The sequence below is a fragment of the Salmo salar genome, unplaced genomic scaffold (assembly GCF_905237065.1).
Source record: "Salmo salar unplaced genomic scaffold, Ssal_v3.1, whole genome shotgun sequence".
NCBI lineage: Eukaryota > Metazoa > Chordata > Actinopteri > Salmoniformes > Salmonidae > Salmo > Salmo salar.
The window spans coordinates 116,715-125,453 of record NW_025548024.1 but is presented as its reverse complement, the minus strand read 5'-3'; positions in this window follow the sequence as shown (position 1 = coordinate 125,453).

Here is an 8,739-nt window from a genome sequence, read left to right as displayed (position 1 = left end):
ACCTAAACCGTTTCCTGGGTGAGAGGACACTATGCCCCTCATTTTTCATAGCATGTTGTAGTGATCTTACAAACTTTCTTGGATCAGAAAAAAAGCCTCAAGATTAACTTTTTTCCCCTTGGTCTCATTCAGTAACCTTGTCAGTTCTCTCAATGTGTACTTAGACCCCTCTGCTTGACTGGCTGTCAGCTCCGGGCCTATTGAAGAGGAGTCTGAAAAAAATAACTCCTCTTCCTCAGACTCACTTTCCTCCTCATCTCTATCTCCCACCCTGACCACCTGCCCTTCCTCTCTGGTCAGGGCATCCCCCACTGCAACAAGCTACGTTTCCATGGTGCCTTTGACCACACCCTTTTTCCTTTTCCGCTTGACACCCTCCTCCTCCCCCCCTAGTCTCTTACACTTCCCCACTATACTCTCCTCATCCACCAGCATAACCTGACTAGACCCAGCATCATCTACACCATCCTCCTTAGCATAACTAGGCCCAGCCTCAGCTACCCCACCATCTCTAGCCTGACTAGGCCCAGCCTCATCTACATCACCATCCCTGGCATGACTAGGCCCAGCCTCTGCTGTCTGCATCTCATTACCCCCTGCACTTTGACCTCGATTTCCCCCACTGGCGCTTGTACCCTCACCTTGTCTACGGCCTTTATGTGGGCACGCAAAGCTCTTATGCCCCAAATCCCCACACTCAAAACACCGTACACTATCTGTGCTGGCAAACCCTGCATAGAGCCCTTCCCCATTCCTCACTTTAAAATGCACATTTAGCTGTTGCTCATTGTTATTCAGAAACATAAACACTTGCCTCCTGAACGAAACAACGTGCTTAACGGCATCTGCCTGAAAACCTGCCGACAGTACACAAAAACCGCTAGCAAACTTACCAAAACGACTCAGATCTTTCCCGATTTGATCATCCGTAAAAAAACGGAGGCAAATTTGCAACAACCACTCTTGTTGAAGGGGTAGAGAGAGGTGAAACTGGCACCAACACATCCCTTACAAATATTCCGCTAGCAATTAGCCTACCAACCAAATTTGCTCTTTTCATGAACACAACCATAGCTTTGGTCATTCTAGAAGAAGAATGTATAAATTAAGCTCCTACCTGTTCACCGACCGTGAGCAGAACCTCAGGTCAATGGGTCTGAACAGAACTGAGGGATGTCAGACATGAAGATGCCTAAACACAACTGGAATATTCACCCACACCACTAGCTCACCTCCACACAATCCATTTAGAAGTTAAGGAATAAATAACAAAGGAAAACTATTACTAGATGAAGTTTAGTGTTGGATTTTTTTTTTCTTCCCATCACCATAAATCATATTTAACTAGTATGGGCTATGTGGGACGCTAGCGTCACACCTGCGGGACACACTCCCAACAGCCAGTGAAATAGCATGGCGCGAAATACAAAACATCAAAAATACCATAATTCTAATTTTTCAAACATATTTTACATCATTTGAAAGATACACTTCTCCTTAACCGAACCACATTGTCCGATTTCAAAAAGGCTTTACAACGAAAGCAAAACATTAGATTATGTCAGGAGAGTACCCAGCCAGAAATAATCAGACACCCATTTTTCAAGCTAGCATATAAATGTCACAAAAACCAAAACCACAGCTAAATGCAGCACTAACCTTTGATGATCTTCATCAGATGACAGTCCTAGGACATTATGTTATACAATACATGCATGTTTTGTTCAATCAAGAACATATTTATATCAAAAAACAGCTTTTTACATTAGCATGTGACGTTCAGAACTAGCATTCCCACCGAACACTTCCGGTGAATTTACTAAATTACTGACGATAAATGTTCACAAAAAACAACCATTATTTTAAGAATTATAGATACAGAACTCCTTTATGCAATCGCGGTGTCCGATTTTAAAATAGCTTTTCGGTGAAAGCACATTTTGCAATATTCTGAGTAGATAGCCCGGCCATCACAGGCTAGCTATTTTGACAACCACCAAGTTTGGTACTCACCAAACTCAGATTTACTATAAGAAAAATTGGATTACCTTTGCTGTTCTTCGTCAGAATGCACTCCCAGGACCTCTACTTCAACAACAAATGTTGGTTTGGTTCCAAATAATCCATTGTTATATCCAAATAGCGGCGATTTGTTCGTGCGTTCAAGACACTATCCGAAGGGTAACGAAGGGTGACGCGCGGACGCGTATCGTGACAAAAAAATTCAAAATATTCCATTACCGTACTTCGAAGCATGTCAAACGCTGTTTAAAATCAATTTTTATGCGATGTTTCTCGTAAAATAGCGATAATATTCCGACCGGGAGTCGTTGTTTTCGTTCAAAGACTGAAATAAGAAAATGGCCTCTTGACGTGCACACGTGCACCCGTCTCATTGTTCTTAGATCGACCACTAACCAAATGCGCTACTGTTTTTCAGCCAGAGACTGCAGAGTCATCATTCAATGTTCTGGCGCCTTCTGAGAGCCTATGGGAGCCTTAGAAAGTGTCACGTTACAGGAGAGATCCTCTGTTTTGGATAGAGATGACAAAGAAGGCCAAGAAATGGTCAGACAGGGTACTTCCTGTACAGAATCTTCTCAGGTTTTTGCCTGCCATATGAGTTCTGTTATACTCACAGACACCATTCAAACTGTTTTAGAAACTTTGGAGTGTTTTCTATCCAAAGCTACTAATTATATGCATATTCTAGTTTCTGGGCAGGAGTAATAACCAGATTAAATTGGGTACGTTTTTTATCCGGCCGTGAAAATACTGCCCCCTATCCATAACAAGTTAACCCAACCACATTGTCCGATTTCAAAATGGCTTTACAGCGAAAGCAAAACATTAGATTATGTTAGGACACCACCTAAACAAAAAAAAAACACACAGCCATTTTCAATGCAAGGACAGGCGTCAACAAAAGCAGAAATCCAGCTAAAATGATGCACTAACCTTTGACGATCTTCATCAGATGACACTCCTAGGACATCATGTTAGACAATACATGCATTTTTTGTTCTATCAAGTTCATATTTATATCCAAAAACCACATTTTACATTGGCACATGACGTTCAGAAAATGTAGTCACCCCAAAACTTCCGATGAATGGGCACATCAATTTACAGAAACACTCATCATAAACATTGACAAAATATATAGCAATTAATTTAAGAATTATAGATAAACTACTCTTTTATGTAACCGCTTTGTCAGATTTCAAAATAACTTCACGGAGAAAGCACATTGTTCAATATTCTGAGTATTGAGCCCCACCGTCAATGCAAGCTATACAGTTAGCCGTCCAGCCACGGCATCGACAAAACTCTAAAATATGTTAGAAATATTTTCTTACCTTTGCTGATCTTTGGCTGAATGCACTCGGAAGGACTCCCACTTCCACAAGAAATGTTCATTTGTTCAATAAAGTCCATCATTTATGTTGAAATAAGTCACTTTGTTGGCGCGTCCAGATCACCATTCCAAAATGCATGAAGCGCGTCTCTCCACCGTTGATGAAAAGTTATAAAGTTCCCTCAGCTTTTCGTTTGTAGAAACATGTCAAACGATGTTCACAATCAATCTTTAGGGTGTTTTTAACGTAAAACTTCGATAACATTCCAACCGGACATTAGCAGATTCATTACAGAAGAAAAAGAAAAATGGCTAGCCATGCGTCCCAGCGGTAAGTGACCCCAGCCAGACCACTTACTGTTCCGGGTGTTATTCAATCAAATTGCATAGTAGAAGCCTCAAATAAAGGTTCTAATGACTGTTGACATCTAGTGGATGCCTTAGGAAGTGCAAAATGACCCCACAGACACTGTAGTTTGGATAGAAAATCATTTGAAAAGACTACAACCCTCAGAGTTCCCACTTCCTGGTTGGACACCTCTCAGGTTTTTGCCTGCCATATGAGTTCTGTTATACTCAGACATCATTCATACACTTTTTAGAAACTTTAGAGTGTTTTCTATCCAAATCTACTAATAATATGCAAATATTTGACTCTGGGCCCGAGTATTAGGCAGTTTACTCTGGGCACACTTTTCATCCAAAAGTGAAAATACTGCCCCCTATACCTAAAGAAGTTAATCACTGAACAGTAGCAGACCTAACTTCATCTGTTCCTGACTCTGGATAGTGAATTAAAAAGACCATCAATCTCCAATGACATTAAAGTACTATTCGGAACATTACTGATATACTGAGTGGCAAGTCAAGATATCTGCTGGTTTTATTGTTTGATCAAGATCACCACCTGCTGGACAGGTTTAATGTTGCTGGACTGAGCAGTATGGGAGGATGAAAGATGACACATTTAGGGACGGTTTCATGGACATCTCCAATTAAAATGCATTTTAGTCCAGGACTAGGATTAATCTGTGTCCGTCCCATATAGTTTAGTTAGTTAGTTAGTAAGTGATACTACCTGTTCAACGCCACTGAGGAGAATTACATAGAGACAGAGAACCAACTGAGAAAACATATCAATGGTTCTGAATGACAACCAATATACATCAACACCATACATCATGATTCACGGAAATGTACAAGATTAAAACACTGTGTTTGATAAAAATAAGTATATTGCATTTTAATTCAACTGTACAGTCAGACAAATTATTGTACAGAAAAACAGACCATTAAATCTGGGGACCATCACCACCAGCATGACTAGTATCTATGTGGACCCTACTACAGTTTAACCAGCTCAGCTATAGACTACACCAGCATGACTAGTATCTATGTGGACCCTACTACAGTTTAACCAGCTCAGCTATAGACTACACCAGCATGACTGGTATCTATGTGGACCCTACTACAGTTTAACCAGCTCAGCTATAGACTACACCAGCATGACTAGTATCTATGTGGACCCTACTACAGTTTAACCAGCTCAGCTATAGACTACACCAGCATGACTAGTATCTATGTGGACCCTACTACAGTTTAACCAGCTCAGCTATAGACTACACCAGCATGACTGGTATCTATGTGGACCCTACTACAGTTTAACCAGCTCAGCTATAGACTACACCAGCATGACTAGTATCTATGTGGACCCTACTACAGTTTAACCAGCTCAGCTATAGACTACACCAGCATGACTAGTATCTATGTGGACCCTACTACAGTTTAACCAGCTCAGCTATAGACTACACCAGCATGACTAGTATCTATGTGGACACTACTACAGTTTAACCAGCTCAGCAGTACCAGAGAGACTAAACCCAGGATAGAGGGGCTGAGTGAATGTGGTCTGGACTCTGTGGAGGAGGGTCATTGTGTCAGAGACACTGTAGAAGGACAGAGTACCTGCCTTGTGATCCAGGTACACTCCTACTCTGGAGGACTGAGGGCCTGATACTTTAGTCTCAACATTATTGTGTCTGAAACAATAATCACCACTACAATACTGTAAACTCCAGGACTTGTTATTGTGTCCAAATATATTACCTCTCTCTGTTCTGCTGATGTCTTTATATGAGACTGCTGTATAAACATCACCTCTCAACTCCACCTCCCAGTAACAGCGTCCAGACAGACCCTCTCTACACAGAACCTGACAGTAGTTGGTAAATCTGTCTGGATGGTCAGGATATGGTTGGACTTGGCGTGTAGTGGTCACCTTTCTGTTCCCTTTAGACAGAGAGAGGTATGTGCCTGCTGTGTTTGGGTCCAGTGTGAGCTGACAGGAATCTGGGAAAAGAGCAGAGCAGAGACCAATGAGGGGAGTCAGAACAATAAGTTAAGTCAGATACTGTATCTACCCTGTCTCAGAGGAAATCAAATCAGAGAAATATGAGGAGTCAGATAGATACCCAGTCTTTGATTAGATCTACTGTTGCTATATATTTCTAGAGGGATTGTTAGGAGTGTCAGTAAAAAGAGACTGTTAGTTACCTCACAATAAAGAGACTCACATTGTAACAACTGTTCTCTGGTCTTGGGCTCTGGAGGCAGTACAACATCCACTATATTCACTACAGACACACAAACACATTGACAGAGAGAGGGAATGTTATCATCATACCATATTCCACATGTGTATGACTAGTAGGGAACTTTCAATGGTCTAAAGTTGATGTTCTTATTGTTTTCAACACACCTGTAGTGGAGATCTTGGTCCATTCTCCTTTAAGGCAGTCTTCTAGTTTCTCTCTCAGTTCAGACACAGTCTTACTCACATCTCCAAAGTACTGAAGAGGACGGCCAACGATGCTGGGTAAGTCTGAAGATACACTGATACTGGAAAGAGACTGATAACTCTGGAGAGAGAGAGAGAGAGAGAGAGAGAGAGAGGGGGACAGAGAGAGAGGGACAGAGAGAGAGAGGGACAAAGAGAGGGAGGGACAAAGAGAGAGAGGAACAAAGAGGGACAAAGAGAGAGAGGGACAACGAGGGACAAAGAGGGACAAAGAGAGAGAGGGACAAAGAGACAGGGACAGAGAGAGACAGGGACAGAGAGACAGGGACAGAGAGAGAGAGGGACAAATAGAGAGAGGGACAAATAGAGAGAGGGACAAATAGAGAGGTACAGAGAGAGAGGGACAGAGAGAGACAGAGAGAGAGACAGACAGAGAAGGGGAGCGAGACAGAGAAAGGGAGAGAGACAGAAAGGGAAAGAGACAGAAAGGGAGAGAGACAGAAAGGGAGAGAGAGTGAGAGGGACAGAAAGAGAGAGAGAGAGAGACAGAGAGAGAGAGAGAGAGAGAGAGAGAGACAGACAGAGAGAGAGAAAGGGAGAGAGACAGAGAAAGGGAGAGAGACAGAGAAAGGGAGAGAGACAGAGAGAGGGACGGACAGAGAGAGAGAGGGACGGACAGAGAGAGAGAGGGAGAGACAGGGACAGAGAGACAGACAGGACAACAATGATTGAGATGAATAGTTTCACATTAATTTAATATCACATGTAACAAGACAGTTTAGTTACCTGGAGGAAATGTATGTGATCCTCTGTGTGTTTGAGCTGCTCCAGCTCAGTGCTTCTCTTCCTCAGCTCAGATATCTCCTGCTTCAGTTGCTCCAGGAGTCCTTCAGCTTGACTCACTTGAGCCTTCTCTTTGGCTCTGATCAGCTCCTTCACCTCAGAGCTCCTTCTCTCAATGGAGCGGATCAGCTCAGTGAATATCTGATCACTGTCCTCCACTGCTGCCTGTGCAGAGCGCTGTTAAGAGAGAGAGAGAGAGAGACAGAGAGAGACAGAGAGAGAGTGAGACAGTAGGCAGTATAGGTTATAGGTAGGGTTAGAGTTTCTGTACAGCACTTTGTGACATCTGCTGATGTAAAAAGGGCTTCATAAATACATTTGATTGATTGTTAGGTTCAGGGTATTTAAAGAGAAAAACTGTATGGGTTTATATCTCTCCTGCTTCTCCCTGTGGTCTTCTGTGGGTACTACATACCTCATTCACCACACTTGATAGGCTCATAATCTGAGGTAGCAACTGAACCAGAGCTACAAATCAATGAACTCCACCTATCCATTTGGTTTACAACTCAGTGAACCTGCGCAGCATTCTCTCTATTTGATGCCTATGAACCAACAGATTTCAACGATTATCATATTACCCAGCAGCCATTAACCTGTTGGGTCTAGGGGGCAGCATTTGCACGTCTGGATAAAAAAAATGTACCCGATTTAATCTGGTTACTAATCCTACCCAGTAACTAGAATATGCATATACTTATTATATATGGATAGAAAACACTCTAAAGTTTCCAAAACTGTTTGAATGGTGTCTGTGAGTATAACAGAACTCATTTGGCAGGCAAAACCCTGAGACATTTTCTGACAGGAAGTGGATACCTGATGTGTTGTATTGATTTTAAACCTATCCCATTGAAAAACACAGGGGTTTAGGAATATTTTGGCACTTCCTATTGCTTCCACTAGATGTCACCAGCCTTTACAAAGTGTTTTGAGTCTTCTGGAGGGAGATCTGACCGAACAAGAGCCATGGAACGGTGATGTCCCATTAGACACCTGGCGCGCTACTTCATGTTGGGTACCCTCGTTCCAATACGTTATAAAAGGCTATGCATTCGTCCACCTTGAATATTATTCATGTTCTGGTTAAAAAGGCCCTAATGATTTATGCTATACAACGTTTGACATGTTTGAACGAACGGAAATATATTTTTTCCCCTCGTTCATGACGAGAAGTCCGGCTGGCTTACATCATGTGCTAACGAGACGGAGATTTTTGGACATAAATGATGAGCTTTTTTGAACAAAACTACATTCGTTATGGACCTGTGATACCTGGAAGTGACATCTGATGAAGAGAATCAAAGGTAATGGATTATTTACATAGTATTTTCGATTTTAGATCTCCCCAACATGACGTCTAGTCTGTATCGCAACGCCGTATTTTTCTGGGCACAGTGCTCAGATTATTGCAAAGTGTGATTTCCCAGTAAGGTTATTTTTAAATCTGGCAAGTTGATTGCGTTCAAAAGATGTAAATCTATAATTCTTTAAATGACAATATAATATTTTACCAATGTTTTCTAATTTTAATTATTTAATTTGTGACGCTGACTTGACTGCCGGTTATTGGAGGGAAACGATTTCCTCAACATCAATGCCATAGTAAAACGCTGTTTTTGTATATAAATATGAACTTGATAGAACTAAAAATGCATGCATTGTCTAACATAATGTCCTAGGAGTGTCATCTGATGGAGATTGTAAAAGGTTAGTGTATCATTTTAGCTGGTTTTATGGT